The sequence below is a fragment of the Diceros bicornis genome, assembly GCF_020826845.1.
Source record: "Diceros bicornis minor isolate mBicDic1 chromosome 21 unlocalized genomic scaffold, mDicBic1.mat.cur SUPER_21_unloc_1, whole genome shotgun sequence".
In the NCBI taxonomy this organism is placed as follows: Eukaryota; Metazoa; Chordata; class Mammalia; order Perissodactyla; family Rhinocerotidae; genus Diceros; species Diceros bicornis.
Window position 1 is genome coordinate 4897541 of NW_026690885.1, and position 17367 is coordinate 4914907.

Consider the following 17367-nt stretch of genomic DNA (forward strand, 5'->3'; position numbering starts at 1 on the left):
GCCAGACATGATGAGATGTTGCACAGAACTGAGGATGCCACGTCTACTGTGCAGAGACTGGATTGTTGGAGGCAAGTGTGGAAGCAGAGAGATGAGTGAAGAGGCTGTTTCACTCATCCAGGGGAGAGAGAATTGTAGCATATGCCACTGTGTTAGCAGCGGAAGTGCAGAGAAGTGGATAGACTTGATGTGTAATTTTTGACAATACAATTGATAGAACTTGTTGATAGATTAAATGTTTGGGGAGAGGTAAAATCAAGGAGATGAGAGAAAAATCAGGGATGACTTTTGGAGGTGGTCAACGTTGTAGAAAGAAAAGTAGGAAAGTGTCAGGTCATGAAAGTTGAATATAGCCAGGAAATCAGCTAAGATGAAGAGAAGAACATCTATTGGATTTAGCAACGTGGAGCCCAGTGGCGATCTTAGCAGAACATTTTGGGTGTGTTGTAGGAACAGAATACACATCACCGTGTGTTGAATAGTGAATGAAGACTGGGAGGGGAAGAAGTGTAGACATGGTGATGAGAGTCTTTGGAGAAGCTTGTCAGTGAAGGAGAGCAGAGAGAGAGCCATCACTGAAGGAAGCCAGAAGGTCAAGGAAGCAGGAGATAAGACAGGCTTACTAAGCAAGTCGGTATTCTGTGTCAAGGACCCCTTGTGGGCAGTGTCAGCAGAAACATGTGGACTGATGATGAGTAACGATGGTTTCTCCACCTTTGTCCTCCATGCAGATACATACCATGGCTCCACAGAAGCCCCCAGTTGAGGACACGGTCCCAGGGCCAGGGTGGACTCAGCCTCTGAATTGAAGGAGATTATTTCTGACACCTAGAGAATGGGGGATCCTAATAGACTTTAAGGTCCCAAAGGAAAAAGGCAATGGCATGGTTTGCCACCTGAGCGCGTGTACTGAAATTTGAAACCATTACACTTCTGTGGTGTTCCCAGTGGTATTCTTCTGTTATTTCTGCTGCCTGGACTCCTCCCCAACTTACATCGCCCCATCTCCACTTTCTGTCATTCAAGAGTCAGCTCAGTGGCCCCAACATCTGGGGTGAGAGTACCCCTCCATGCTCCGATGGCACCTGGGTGCCCACTTCCATCCGACTTACTGTGTTGGGTTGAGATGGCACCCACCTGTCTCCCGGTGTGCATTCTCTTTCTCCCTATGCCCCATCACGAGCCTGAAACCTGGAAGCAGAGCAGCTGAAACACAGTTGACATCTGGCAGTTAGGAAGGAGCCCAAACTCCCGAGTCATATTTGAGCGCCACCATTTCTTGACTGTGTGGCCTCAAGCACATTATTTAACTTCTCTGTGTTTTGTTCTTCATCTGTAAAATGGGGGATACTAAAAGCACTTACCTCATAACACTGTTGTGAGGATTAAATGAAATAATACCTATAAAGCAGTAACAGTACCAGGCATATAGTAAGCGCTCAATAAATGTTGCTATCATTATTAAGACATGGTAGATATTGATGCATTTTTTATTGAAAGAATAAGTGAGTAAAGGGAAGAATAAAATCTGATGTGAAAGGAACCAGAACATGTGTCAGCCTGTTTTTCAATGCCTCTTCTGCCAGGCCAACTTGAGTCTATCTCTGGTGAATTGCATAAGTTCTCTGAGCCAATTTTCAGGCCATGTACAAGGAGGAGTGAGGACAGACAAGCAGTGGTTTCCTGGGGGTGCCTGGCACCTGACAGAGCCGCCTGGCCAGTCTGATCAATGAGGATCAAAGGAAGGCTGCCTCTCCATGAGAAGGACAGTATTACTCATGACCTCTGCCTGCTCTCTCACTCCTCGTACCTCCCAAATTAAGTATCTATGTACAAGACCTTGTCTCCAGCTCTGCCTTTATTGATAAAGCTGAGACACAGATTGATAAAGGAGAAGTATGTAAATATGATTGTGTTAATCAGCGTTCTCCAGAGAAACAGAACCACTAGGAGACATAGGAGTGCCATGATCTTCCGTCTGCAAGCTGGAGACTCAGGAAGGCTGGCGGTGTAGTTCCAGTCTGAGTCCACAGGCCTGAGAATCAGGAACAACAATGGTATAAGTTCCAGTTCAAGGGCGGGAGAAGACTGATGTCCCAGCTCAAACCTTCAGGCAGAGAGAGAGAGAGAGAGACAGAGAATTCAACTTTCCTCCACATTTTTGTTCTATTCAGGCCCTCAGTGGGTTGGATGAGGCCCACACACAACAGGGAGGGCAATCTGCTTTACTCAGCCCACTAGTTCATCTGCTAATCTCTTCCAGAAACACTTTTACAGACACCCTCAGAAATAACATTTAGCCAGTGATCTGGGCACCTCATGACCTGGTCAAGTTGACCTATTTAACAGCCTAACTAATGATCACTATTATTAATATAGTTATGGGATATTTACGTATTTATGAAATGTGTATACCACTTTCAACTGTTCTTTGATAAGCAGGACTGTCTTCTGATATGAGTTTATGGCCTTTCTGATTTCTTGGTTTTAAATAGCTGTTCTTTTACAAACTGGCAATGATGATAGATAGTAGTCTCTTAAAAAATCTTGACTTGTCAAAATTAAAAAATCCATAACCCTACTTGGGTCTCTTGTATTTCTAAAACATTTAACTTTGAAGGGATATCCAAAAGACAGAACTCTTGGTTTGAGATTTGGGGGCCAAAGGGTATGGTGATGGACCCTGCGATGAGAAGCAGAGCCATGAGGTGGTGATGCTGGCCCGTCAATTTTGTGGCTCTTGTTCGTGGAGAAACAGGCTAAAACAGCTTCAAAGCTGGTTTTGGCCAATGAAGAGGTAGATTTAGAGTGACAACTGGGCTTTTCTGTTTCATTTTCATGACCTGGTTGGTTTTATATCTTGGCTGTATCCTGGCAAATACTTGCACTTTTGTCCCAAGGTTTGCATGGCAAAGATGGTCCTACAGCAAAATATCAGCTCCCCTAATGTATGAAAAATGTCTGCTCATGTTAGCCAAGCTCAATTGTCCCCCACCTATGCTGACATTTTCCTGTGGACGTTCTGATTTCTTAGTTACTTTGGGGTAGCTGAAATTCTCTAGTAGGAAAGAATGAACTTAATTAGTCTTATGTATTTTAATTTTTCATTATACAAATAATATATGAAGCAGTACCTTTGTAAAACATTAATTAATTAAAAGTTATATATGGATCAAGCTAAAGGCTCCTTTAACCACAGCCCCACATATATCTGTCGCTGTAGAAAAAATATTCTTTTCTTTTTGTTTTGTGTGTTTAAAGAAAATGGTATAATATGCACCTCATTCTGCAGCCTCCTCTTTTCACCCAAAACTATATGGGAGATACTTCTGTAACAATTTACTTGGATCTGCTCCATTCTTTGTCACTCTGACATGTTACTATCAATAAACTACGTCTTGTTGAACCATTCTTCTTTTGGTGCACGTTTGGGTTGTCCCCATTTTTTGCTATTACAATATTATGAAGAATATTCTTATACATGTTTCTTTTTGCATCTGTGTGAAGGTATCTCCTGGGCAGATACTAATAAACAGAACTGCTGAGTCATAGAAAGTGCTCATTTGAGAAATTCAACAGGTATTTTCAATTTGTTCTCCAAAAGTTGTGCTTCAGTACCGTATGAGTGGATTCATTTTTCCATGTAACCAACACCTGAAACAAACTTTGTAAATGTTTGTCAATCTGATATCTAAGGCATGTCTCTTTGTTGATTTATTTTGTATTTCTGTCATCTCTGGGAAGGTTGAACACTTCTTGGTTACTGGCATTTCATATTTCCTCCACTGAGAATTGTTTGGCTGTTCGTATCCCCTGCCACACTTCCACTGGATGGTTTGTCTCTCATTAGTTTACAGGAGTTCTTCATATAGTCTGCAGAGAACCCTTGATTACATGTTGGAGTGTTTTCTTCTGTTTTTTTACTTAATTTACGGTGCCTTTGGTCTTACAAAGTTGTATTTTGCTGTAGTTAGTTTTATGAATCTTGTCGACTAGAGTTCTGCTTTCTGAGTCTCGTTTAGCAAGACTGTCTATTATCCAAGATATAAAGATGTTCTATAATCTTTTTAAAACAATCTAATACTTTTAATATTCATTAAACTTTTATTGTTTATTATATTCAGATTTGGAGTTGATTTTTAAGGAGTGGTGTGAGACCAAATAGAATATTTATTAATATTTTGTCAAATGAATATCTGATTGTCCCAAAATAATTTATTGACTATTACCAGACTTTATTAACATACATAGTGAATAGTTATGTCAAGTGCTGGTAGATCAAGTAAATCACAGACTGACAAATGACTGTAGGATTTAGCAATGTGGTGGTCACTTGTGACCATGGAAAAAAGAGTTGTAGTGGGGTGGTGGGGGTTCATTGGAATGGGTTCAAGAGAGAATGAGAGAAATCAGAGATGGTGAGTACACACAGCCATTCCTGAGGTCAATCAGTTGTTCTTTTAAACCAATCAGAAGATGTTTTTGACATTTTTAACAAATGGCTCAAAACCATGAAACTCTTCATGTAGATTTTAAAGCAGATTAGAAAGCCTTCCATGTTGAAGTTCTGAAGTATGAGTTTCATACACTCATTGTTTTTGGCAACAGAACAGAGTCAATCCTCCTTATTCAGTAATTTGATATTCGTGAAATCACCTAGTCACTAACATTTACAGGTGAATCCAACGCCAACACACACTGTGTTTTCCCTGGTAATTCCTGGACGGGTGCAGAGTGGCAGAAAGTGGGAGTTGCCTGAGGCGCACGTTCCCAGCTGAGGTAGAACAAGGTGACACTCTTGTTTCAGCTCTCAGGCCAACAAGTGTCCTTTTCCTGGTCTAGTAAATGGTACGTTTTTCACCTTTTTTGCTTCTTGCTGCTGTTTTTCCTCTTTGTAATGATCCGCAAACATAGTGCTGAAGTGCTGTGTAGTGTTCCTAAGCACAGGAAGCCTGTGCTGGGCCATATGTAGAAAACACTTGTGTTAGATGAGCTTCCTCCAGGCATGGGTTATGGATAGTGATATTGGCTGGGAGTTCAAATAATGTGTCTACAGTCTATACTAAATAAGGTCTTTTCAAAAGAGACAAACATAAAACAAGGCTATGCGTTGACAGGTTCCCAAACATGTCACGACCAAAGACTGCAGAAACCTAACCTTGTCCTTCCCCTAGGAGCCCTGGTTCAGTCTGGCTCATGCAGTGTTTGCTAAAAATTAATAGAATGTAACTCTTCCAAATAGGGAGGATCAATGGTAACATGATGGAGATATTTTCAAACCTCTCTTTTAAAAATGATGTCTAAAAAGCAGGTAGTTTCTCAACTAATGGTTGACTTGTCATCTTTACTTTGAAAGGACAGAGTTTTTAACAGCATCTGCTCAGAAGCATATCTTTGATAGACACATAAAAAAATCTCAGCAAATTGGGGACAACTGTTTTCTGCAAGAGAAAATGTGTATAGAATACATATATTAACTTCAAGACAGTAGTTACCTTTGGGGAGGAAAGAGAGAGGAAGGAGAATGGTGTCTTCCACTGTGTAATAGTTCTTAAAAAACGACATCAACAAGGTGTGCTCTGTTAAATCTCAGCAAAGAGTAAATGGTTTCTGTTATCCTATTCTCCTTCTAAGTATATTTAAAATAAATATGTAACTGGGGGCCCGCCCGGTGGCGCAAGCGGTTGGGTGCATGCGCTCCGCTGCGGTGGCCCGGGGTTCGCTGGTTTGGATCCCGGGCATGCACCGACGCACTGCTTTGGCAAGCCATGCTGTGGCGGCGTCCCATATAAAGTGGAGGAGGATGGGCACAGATGTTAGCCCAGGGCCGTCTTCCTCGGCAAAAAAAAGAGGAGGATTGGCGGATGTTAGCACAGGGCTGATCTCCTCACAAAAAAAAAAATAAATAAAATAAATAAATAAATAAATAAATATGTAACTGGAACTGAGATGAAATAACACTAATGTAATAGATGCTATTTGCTGGAGTGCTCCCACCATCTGATGGACAGCTCATGATGGGTTGGTGATGTCGCTGACACCATCTAAAGGTCAGGACACGTTGTTTACCAGCTGTGGAGCTAGAGAAGGCTCGGTCACCAGCAGCAGAGCCAGAGTTACCTCAACCTACAAAGTTAGAGCCACATAGAAGCAGATCCTGCTCCAGCTGTGGACTAGTGAGAGCTCTGGCAGCAGCTCCAGAGCTCAGTTGCAGCCAGCTCCAGAACTAGAGCTCCTCCAGCTCCCACACTCGACCAGCTCCAGAGCCGCAGCCATTCCCATCACTCGCTCCCGCACCACATCTGTCAATAAGGCAGAGCTAGAGTCAGTCTCAGGACCGGAGCCAATTCTAGAAGCAGGTCAGGCACCATCGCCTGAGACAGACCCAGCTCTAGCCCCAGCTCAGGTCCAGCTCCTGAGCCAGTTGCACAGCCAGAGCTGGTGGGATCTCCAGCATCAGCCACAGCAGTGGCTCCAGCACTAGGGCAGCTGCAGCACCACCCACATCGCCAGCAACTAAGGCCCGGCCGGCTCCAGCCCCCACCCAGAGATGTCTTTCCCTTTTCTATGTTTTATGATTTCTTATGTTTTATGTGTTCCAATTTAGATTCAATAAAGTTTAATGTTTTCATCACTTAAAGTTGTACAATTCAGGGCCGGCCATTAACTACATCCTCTATGCTATGTACCGTCACCGTTATCTAGTTCCAGATCATTGCTTCACCCCACCAGAACCCCTGTACCCATGAAGCAGCCATGCCCCCATATCCACTCCCCCACCCCCTGACAAGCACTGATCTGCTTCCTGTCTCTGTGCATTTCCCTGGCCCTGGTGTGGCTGTCCTGAGCACAGCCAACCCTCCTTTGGCCCCTCCCCCCCATGCTGAAGACCCCTGAGGATGCCAATGTGTTCAGTGCCATGAACCCGATGCCTAGTATGACTTTGACCTGAGGAAGCCCACCGTCACCAAGGGGGTGAGGTCAGGCATGGAGCCAGCTCAACCCTGCTTCACATGAAGAAGAGGGACTCGATATTGCCAAGGGCACCTTCTCCTCAGTCCCTAGTGCTGTTTAGCCACAGGACCACCCTCCCCAGGGTCTGGCTAGCTGGGGAGATGAGCACGTACAGACTAGAGTGACAAAAACCAGGTGGCCATCTTTTCTGTCCAACCAGCTGGCCCAGGCTACCCAGGAGCAGTTTCACCCTGAACCTCTCGTGCTGCAGGCCTGATGCCTGCCAGTCAGCAGGCTGTCCTGGCCTCTCGTGGACCACTGGGAGCCTTAGGTGCCTTCTGCCCTCTAGGGTCCAAAGGACTAGCTGATCTTTGCCAAGGAGTGCTGCCCATGGGCATGAAGCTCTGCCTGCCACTGAGGCACTGCCCTCTGTGCACCTCCCTCACACCTTCCCAGGTGCGGGTCACTTGCATCTGTGACTTCAGGTGTCCCAGGGTCCCCACTCAGCCAGGGGGCGTGACCTCTGCAAATGCAGCCCTTCCGTCCAGCCTCCAAGCCAACAGGCCCCAACACAGGCTTCAGGACCAGGCACGGCTCCCACTCCAAGTGCTGGGACACCTCAGGTGGGGCCAGGACCTCAGTGGCAGGGACATTGTCCAATGCTCAGCGAGCACTTGGCTGGTTCCTCCAGCTCCAAGGTGGAGGAGAGCAACATGAGTTTTGAGCCAGAGGCCCCTGATGGCAAGGAAAAGAAGGTGGCTGCCCTCCCCATTCTCCCTGACAGCCCACTCCCAGTCCCTTCTTGCCTGGGACCAGTGTTCCCCAGTGACACCTACAAAGGGGCCAAGAACCCCAGGAGCTGGATGCCGGCCTGGGGTGTCCTGCCGGGTCCAGAGACTCTGCTGATCATGCCACCCCCACAGTGATGGAAATCAACCGCCCCCTGGTCCCCGATGGTCTCTGGTTTCATCTTGGCCTCCAGCAGCACTTCCTCCTCCTCAGCCTCCACCACACCCATGGCAGCTTTGGTCACACACAAGTGTCGTGTCTCAGGCTCTTCAACCATAGCTCCTCGCTGGCCCTCTCCATCCACACGGTGGGCGATGCTGCATCATCCCTGTCCACCTGGAGTAAACAACAGCAACGTGGACAGGAGCGTCTTGTTTAGCCCACTGGTGGGACGTGCCCTTGGTCCCATCACTCAGAGCTCTCTGAGCACAGACCTGTCCTGAATGGCTACTTTGACAAGAAGCCCTCTCTGGGCCCTCCAGGAAGCAGGCCCAGCCCAGGCAGGAGGTAGGCAACCGCCACAGTGCCCACTGTACATGGGAAGAAATGGAGGCAGCCTTCTCATCCTGTTGGTTCTTGGGGATCTGGGCTTGAGTGGAGGTGGATAAGGTGCCCACCGAGCTCCCTCCAAATCTAGGATCTAACCGCCTGAGGTTCTGATGAGACTGCTCGTTCAAGTCCAACCAACCTGTAGTGAAGCCCGACTCCTTGCCTGAGTCACGGCCCTGTGTGATCTGGTCCAGACACCGTCCCCAGAGTGCACACCTCACCGCACCCCACCCTCCCTAAAGCCTTCCTCCCCAAGGACCCTGCCAAGCCCCTGCCCCCTTCAGAGCTCCTAGTCTGCAGTGCCCCTCCCCCGAGCCCCCATCCAGGATGGACTCACCTCTGTGCTGGGCTCACAGGCCACCTCCTCAGGCTCCTGTGCTAGCAGAGCCTTTAGGGTCAGATTGACCTGGGGTCAAACCCACAGCTGGGTCACCTCACAGCCCTGTGACAGGCAAGGTCATGTGGTGTCTTCTTGGAGCCTCAGTTTCCTCCATGAAAAATGGGGTCAGTGACTCTGACCTCAGGAGAGTGTGTTGGGATTCAAGCAGGGAGACGAAGCTGCCCAAAGTGCTTGGACTCAGGAGGTCGCCTGGCTGGGGGAGCCCCAACGCAGGACAAGGCCTCGATGGTCAATGCTGGGCTCAATGCTGGTGAAAATCAAGGATTTCTAGTCCCCTGTTCACGTCTGGACTTGGTCACTTAGAGCAGAGTGACCTTGAATGCTGGGACCACTGGTCATCTGTAAAATGGGGTGCAATCACTCAGCACCCAGTGGGCTCCCTAATAACAGTAACTCCCTCCAATAGTTGCCCAGCTGGGCTCCCTTCAGCTCCTCCTACACCCGCCAGGGCTGCAGGCAGGGACTGGCTGGACCTCATGTGGTAGGGAGGGGGTGTAGAGGAGGAGGGAAAAGGGCAGCCTGGCCTTCTCCCTGCCCAGGGTCTGTGTCCATCACTGTCTTCGTGTCTGCAGGACGAGCCATGCATGGAGCTGGACCCTGGGATGGAGTCTGTGGACCAGGACAGTGAAGTCGGTGTATATTCAGTGACCCTCACGTCCCCAGATGTCCAACCTACCCAACTGTGCACCGTGTGGCCCACCTGGCTTCTGTGGCGTGTTCCTGCGACGTAGGGGGTGTGAGGGTCACCGAGCAGTTGGCTGGGGAGGGGACAGACGAAAGCAGCCATGTCAAGGGACCGTTGTGTTACACGTGTGTGCTGTGAGCTGTGTCACCCAGAAGTGCTGTCTGCAGGGCCCCTCTGTGTGCCTGACCATGGACAGGAGGCCTGGTTGCCGCACAGGAGAGAGGCCTGTGAGACCGTGAGGGTATCCCTGCCACACTCATGTGGGCGGAGATCCCGGGCCATGTCCATGCTCATCGGGGCTGATGTTGCTCCGTGTCCAACCCTCACAGGACAGTTGGGAAACTGAGGCCAGGAGAAGCAGGGACAGGCCCTGGGGTCACAAGGTGGGCAGAGTCCAGAGGGGAAGAGAGCATTCCAAGCTCTTAGGCCAGCCTCAGCACTTCCAAGGGGTTTGCTTTGGGAATGAGAGCCCCTAATCCCCTGGGGGACCCCTGCCAACGCCCTCCCATGTAGGGCCCTTTGCTATACGCATCCCCACGTGGACACACTCACACACACAAGCATACACACACACTCTGAATGCCCAGCCCGGTCTCAGAAGGGAAGTGCTCACTGGGGAGGTGACAGGAGGAAGGAAGAAAGAGGTTGGAGGCAGCTCTGCCATGGGGCATGGGCATCCGGTCCCCTAACAACATGCCCAGGCCCATAGCATGAAGGGGAGAGATGCCAGACTGGTGGGCAGGGGGTCCCCAAGGTACACAGGGGGATGCAGGGGTTGGGGCCATCCCTAGAGCAGCCTGTAGAGAACCAGGTCTGGCGTCCTGTGGCCACCACTCTGGGCACCGGGAACTAGGATGTGACCCCATAGGGGGGAGGGGATACAGCAGAGAAGGCTAGATCTTACACCTCTGTAAATTGGGGTGCATAGATGGGGTGACTCTAAGGGTCCCACAGGCTTGTAGAAGAGTCTATTGACCTTCGTTCTCCATCCATGACCCACTGTTCTCTGAGTCCTTGTAAAATGCATTCCATTCCCTCGAGGTCTTGCTGAGCAGAAGGCAGCCTGAGAGCTTGGGGACTGGGGCCCCGGGCAGTGCAGAACATGGCAGAGCACTGGTCGACTTGTCTGGGGACCAGGGACAAGGCCATCCTTGTCGGAGCCTCGGGGGCCTCCTTTGGAAGTGAGGTGGAGTCATTGCCCTGGCTGGGGCGAGGAGGCCTTGTGAGTCAACGGGACACGCCAGGGCCAGTGGAGGGAAAGCGGGGAGCAAGAGAGGCTTCTGAGGTCCCTCACGTCCCTCCTGGAGCCCACAGGTCCTGCTCCTTTGCGTCCTCGGCCCTGGTGGAACCACTGCCTTGAGGACCCCAAACAAAGAAAGGTGTATGTTTTGCTTTCTGCTTTCCTGCCTGGGGCTGCAAGGCTGGGGCTGACCACCAGGGGTGTCCTGTGTCCACTCATGCTCAATGCAGCAAGTGGAGCAGGGAAGGGACGCCCAGGGCTCGTTCTGGGTGTTCCCCTGTCCAAAGCAACAGGCACCTTTGATTACTGGCATCCACGTCCACAACGGGAGCTGCTCAGAGGCGGGAGGGGACTCTGAGGTCCTTTCATGATTTTTTCAGCTACTGTGGCCCCAGCACTCACCCTGAGCAGGGCCCATGTTAGTCCTGAGGGCAGTGCTGAAAGCACCCACATGGTCTCTGTCCTCCAGGAGCTCACAGCCTGCAGGTGGAAAGGACAAAATCATGAACAAATCCATGCGAAAAAGAAGAGAAGGTGCTACAGAGCAATGAAGCAGGGTGCTGGAGGAGGGAGGGCCTGGAGCCCCTAGGTGGGTGTAAAGGGCCCCCCTGGGGACATTTGTGCCCTGAGCAGAAGGACAAGAGGAGCCAGCCCTGCATCTGTCTGCAAACAGCGTGCTGGGGGGAAGCTCAAAGGCACAGAGACTTGGAGGCAGAAGAGGATTTGACGAGAGAGGAGGTGAGAAAAGAGCCAGTGTGGCTAGAGTGAGCTGGGGAGGAGAGAAGTGAGGGAGAGAGGATGGCAGGGCCAGACCCAGGCCTGGAAGGAGGTACTAGCTGTCTATGCTGGGTGACAGCATTAGCCTCACTTAGCACTTACGAGACCTATCATTGAGCATCTGACAGTGTCTCTACCAGGGTCCAGGCTCAGGTCAGCTGGGAGGCTCCCCGTCAAGGTCTAGCAGGAGGCTGGGGCTGTGTTCTCAACTGAAGCTCGATAGAGGCAGGAGCCATCTCGGAGATCATTCACAAGTATCGGGGCAGTGGTAGGATTCAGTTTGGATGGGGGGTTTCAGGCCTTTTCTGTCTGTGGGCCGGGACCCTCTGCCAGTTCTTTGCATTAGGGGGTGTCATAGGGAAGGAAGCTCATAATATCTGATATGGCTTCTCCTGAATAGTGGATCAGAGAGACAGAAAGAGGGAGAGAAAGAGAGACAGTGACACACAGAGATAGAAAGATGGGGAGGAGAGACAAAGAGAGTAGACACAGACAGAGACAGGGAGACAAAGAGAGAGACAGAGAGACAGGGAGAGACCAAGAGAGATACAGACAGCCAGAGACACAGAGACAGAGAGAGACAAAGACAGAGAGAGAGAGACAGAGACAGAGAGATAGAATGAACACAGGAGAGACAGAACCACACAGAAGTCACAGACTTTTCATTAAGCTGACCGTGGAAGTGACATCCCATCACTCGGCCCTATTCTATTGGTTAGAAGCCAGCCGCAAAGTCCATTCTCATAGAGGAGCGGGGATTACATAGGATGTGTGCCTAGGAAGTGGGAACGCTGGGAGCCGTTGTGGGGGCTGCCCACCACATAGGCTGAGATGACCACCACTCAGGCACTTGGACCTGAGTCTAAACATAACAGGAGGCCCTGGAGGGTTGCGAGCCAGAAGGAGATGATGTCTGAACGTCATTTCATTTCAACCCTCCCTAGGAACACTGGGAAACAGGCAAGAGGGGAAGTGCCTCTCCCAGACGCCCAGCAGACCCAAGCCTCTTTGCGTTGTATTCTCTGCCACAGCCAGCTCTTTCTGTAATCCTTGCACTGCCAAGTCTGTGCAGGAGCTACGTGTGGGAGCAGCCCACGGGATTCACAGACTCTGAAGGGATCTCTAGGTCTATACACCTGATGACATCCCTAGGAAGTAGATGCTAGAATGACCCCCACTACACAGAGAGGGACATGAACACAGGAGAGACCCTGAGAGGGGAGGCCCTGAGAGGCGCAGGGTTGTCCAGGGTGACATCACTGGCAAGAAGCAGGAGCGGGACTGAATTCAACTCTGTGTCCTCAAAGCTGGGGCCCTGGTTGCGTCCAGACCTCCCCAGAGGCTGTGGGGTGGACTGTGTCAGTGTGACTGTGTCTGGACAGGGTGTGGAGATGGAGAGTGAGCAGTCAGCAGCCCGGGGGGCCCTTAGGAAGGTCTTGTGTGAGGAGGAAGCTTAGGTAAGGGGATCCCAGGAAGTGACCTCACAGAGCCCAATAGAACTTGGAACCCTGGTAACTAGGCACCCACATCCTAAACACAGCCCCCAAGCGAGCTCACTTCTCTAGCACTTGTCTAGAAGGAGCAACATGTTTAGTTGCTGCTTCCCAATGACCAGGGGCCGGAGCCCCAGGAAAGCCCCCAAAGACCGATGCAGATGCTGGTGCCCCTCTCACGGCCGACGGCTCTGGTCGTTTACCCGGAGGGACGGAAAGGTAACACCGGGAGGCCCAGGGAAGGCCATTCCAAACCAGGCTACCACTGTGGTCCCATCTGGGCAGCCCTACATCCCCTCCCCATGTCTGCCTGGAAGGGCGGGTTCATGTGGGTAGACCACCGTGAGCAGGAGCAGTCGGTGAGGTGTTAGAAGCCTTGGGGGGTCGGTCAGGTTCAAAGCCCAGGTCAAGGCTGGCTGGGTGGGATGTGGAGTGCGGGGTGGTGCCCTTCTGCCTGAGGTTTATCCCAAGCCCCTGAGGTGTAGGTCTTTCCTCAGGGGTGGAATAATGTGCAGACACAGGTGTGTGCCTGATCTGGGAGAATTAGGACCAGAGGGCAGAAGCAGCAGCAAGGACAGCTGGGCAGGGCTCTGATGCCTCTGGGACGGAGCCAGTCACTGTCTTTGCAGAGCTCCACGAAGAAGATCAGCGTGGAGCTGGCGGAAGGGGATATTCCATCCATCTCCCCGATGGAGGCACCGGTGTCCCACAGGCCTGGACCAGCAGCTACCGGGAGACGGTCTGCAGTGACAGTGATAAAACCCTCAGAGCCAGCAGAAGACCCAGCTTCAATCCCGGGAGAACCATCATACCCACCATGTCCTGCAGCAGCGCAGGAGGCAGCTGAGGCCCCAGCCTCCGTGCAGGGAGCGCCATCCCCTGCAGAGTCTCCTGTAGCATACCAGGAGGCAGAAGAGGCCCAAACCTCTGTGCAGGGAGGGCCATCCCCTGCACAGCCTCCTGCAGGAGACGAGGAGGCAGCTGAGATCCCTGCCTCCGTGCTGGGACAGACATCTCCTGCACAGACTCCCGCAGGACTCCAAGAGGCAGCTGAGGCCTCAGCCTCTGTGCAGGGAGAGCCATCCCCTGCACAGGCTCCTATAGGAGAACAGGAGGCAGCTGAGGGCCCAGCCTCTGTGCAGGGAGAGCTATACCCTGCACAGTCTCCTGCAGGAGACCAGGAGGCAGCTGAGGGCCCAGCCTCTGTGCAGGGAGAGCCATCCCCTGCACAGGCTCCTGCAGGAGAACAGGAGGCAGCTGAGGGCCCAGCCTCTGTGCAGGGAGAGCCATCCCCTGCACAGTCTCCTGCAGGAGACAGGGAGGCAGCTGAGGCCCCAGCCTTTGTGCAGGGAGAGCCATCCCCTGCACAGCCTCCAGCAGGAGAACAGGAGGCAGCTGAGGGCCCAGCCTCTGTGCAGGGAGAGCCATCCCCTGCACAGTCTCCTGCAGGAGAACAGGAGGCAGCTGAGGGCCCAGCCTCTGTGCAGGGAGAGCCATCCCCTGCACAGTCTCCTGCAGGAGAACAGGAGGCAGCTGAGGGCCCAGCCTCTGTGCAGGGAGAGCTATACCCTGCACAGTCTCCTGCAGGAGAACAGGAGGCAGCTGAGGCCCCAGCCTCTGTGCAGGGAGAGCCATCCCCTGCACAGCCTCCTGCAGGAGAACAGGAGGCAGCTGAGGGCCCAGCCTCTGTGCAGGGAGAGCCATCCCCTGCACAGTCTCCTGCAGGAGAACAGGAGGCAGCTGAGGGCCCAGCCTCTGTGCAGGGAGAGCCATCCCCTGCACAGTCTCCTGCAGGAGAACAGGAGGCAGCTGAGGGCCCAGCCTCTGTGCAGGGAGAGCCATCCCTTGCACAGGCGCCTGCAGGAGACAGGGAGGCAGCTGAGGCCAATCTCTGCGGCCTGGGAGAGCTGGCTCAGGACCCTCCCTCATTAGCACCTCCAGTCCCACCTGTTCCACCTACTCCCTTACCACCAATTTCCTTCCCCATCCTCCTAATTGTGTTTCTCTATTTCTTGGTTTCTTTCATTGATTTTTTTTATTGTTTATATCTTGATTATTTAAAATAAATTTCACTTTCATCTTTTAACAGTTTACTGTTTTTCATTTTAAATTGTACACTTCATGAGCATTAAGTACATTCACAATGCTGTGCAGCCATCACCACTGTATGCGTTTAGAGTATTTCATTCCCCAAAAGAACACCCTGTTCTAAAAGCACTCACTCCCACTTTCTCCCTCAGGCCCTGGCAACCCCTAATCTGTTTTCTGTCACTGTTTCCTTTTTTTTTTTAAATCTGTTCAGGATGTTTCCTATAAGTGAAATCATGCCATAGGTGGCCATGTGTTTTCTGCCCATTTCTTTTCGCACGGCCTGATAGGTTTTCCTTTTCTGTTTTTATTTGAAATAGAATTTCTCTAATTTGATAGGAAAATCCCAGATGGAGTCTAGATTTGATGTATCAAAGAAAGCCCTTTTGGTAAATATGTGCATAATCTTGGGGTACAGACTGCTGTTCTACGTGGGACACCAGAGCCAGAAGCCACACACGAAACGCGTTGCTCTTCCTGCGGCCTAAACAAAAACAAGAAAGGGTAGAAAGCTGGAAAGACAAACCAAGAGGCAGCTGAGGCCTCAGCCTCCAAGCAAGGAGAGCCATCCCCTGCACTGGCTCCTGCAGGAGAACAGGAGGCAGCTGAGGCCCCAACCTCCGTGCAGGGAGAGCCATCTCCTGCATAGGCTCCTGCAGGAGACCAGGAGGCAGCTGAGGCCCCAGCCTCTGTGCAGGGAGAGCCATGCCCTGCACAGGCTCCTGCAGGAGAACGAGAGTCAGCAGAGGGCTCAGCCTCTGTGCAGGCAGAGCCATCCCTTGCACAGGCTCCTGCAGGAGACAGGGAGGCAGCTGAGGCCCCAGCCTCTGTGCAGGGAGAGCCATCCCCTGCACAGGCTCCTGCAGGAGACAGGGAGGCAGCTGAGGCTCCAGCCTCTGTGCAGGGAGAGCCATCCCCTGCACAGGCTCCTGCAGGAGATCAGGAGGCAGCTGAGGCTCCAGCCTCTGTGCAGGGAGAGCCATCCCCTGCACAGGCTCCTGCAGGAGATCAGGAGGCAGCTGAGGGCCCAGCCTCTGTGCAGGGAGAGTCAAGCCCTGCACAGGCGCCTGCATGAGACAGGCAGCTGAGGCCAAATTCTGAGGCCTGTGAGAGCTGGCTTGGGAACCTCCCTCATTAGCACCTCCAGTCCCACCTGTTCCACCTGCTCCCTTACCACAAATTTCCTTCCCCATCCTCCTAATTGTGTTTCTCTATTTCATGGTTCCTTTCATTGCTTTTTTTTATTGTTTATATCTTGATTATTTAAAATAAATTTCATTTTCGTCTTTTAACACTTTACTGTTTTTCATTTTAAATTGTACACTTCCTGAGCATTAAGTACATTCACAATGCTGTGCAGCCATCACCGCTGTATGCGTTTAGAATATTTCATTCTCCAAAAGAACACCCTGTTCTAAAAGCACTCATTCTCACTTTCTCCCTCAGGCCCTGGCAACCCCTAATCTGTTTTCTGTCACTGTTTTGTTTTTTTTTAATCTGTTCTGCATGTTTCTTATAAGTGAAATCATGCCGTAGGTGGCCATGTGTGTCTGCCCATTTCTTTTCAAACGGCCTGATAGGTTTTCCTTTTCTGTTTTTATTTGAAATAGAATTTCTCTAATTTGATAGGAAAATCCCAGATAGAGTCTAGATTTGATGTATCAAAGAAAGCCCTTCTGGTAAATATGTGCATAATCTTGGGGTACAGACTGCTGTTCTACGTGGGACAACAGAGCCAGAAGCCACACACGAAACGCGTTGCTCTTCCTGCGGCCAAAACAAAAACAAGAAAGGGTAGAAAGCTGGAAAGACAAACCACAAACCGGAATGTATTCCTCATGACACAAGGCCAGGGAAAGGTTACGCATCCTTGTGGTCCAAAAAAACACTCGAAAGTCAGAGTTTTAAAAAGAGATAAAGAGCAAACACATTCAACGCCAACAAGAGGTGATACACAGGGGCAGCATGTGTCAGAGATGCGCGAGCTCCCCGAGGAGGAGACGCGCACATGGAGACACTGTGGAGAGGGCACTGGGCCCCATCAGACGGGCTGGGTTCCAGTGTGGTGACGACCAGACCTGGTGACAATGTGAGGAAGCAGAGGCCCCAGTAGACCCCTAGAGACAAGTGTGAAAGGACACTCCTCTCTGGAGACCAACCTGCAGGACCCATCGCAGTCCCCAGGGGCACGCCTGTGCTGGCGGTACTGATCCCAGGACTTCATCCCACAGAAATTCCTGCCCAACTTTTCAAAGATATATTTTCCAGACTATTCATCACAGCACTGGTTGCAATAGCAAACAATTGGAAGGAACACTACTGTCCATGGCGAGGCGATGGGATCCATCCGTCCCATCTGTAAGACCACTAATATGTGATATCAGCCGGGAGA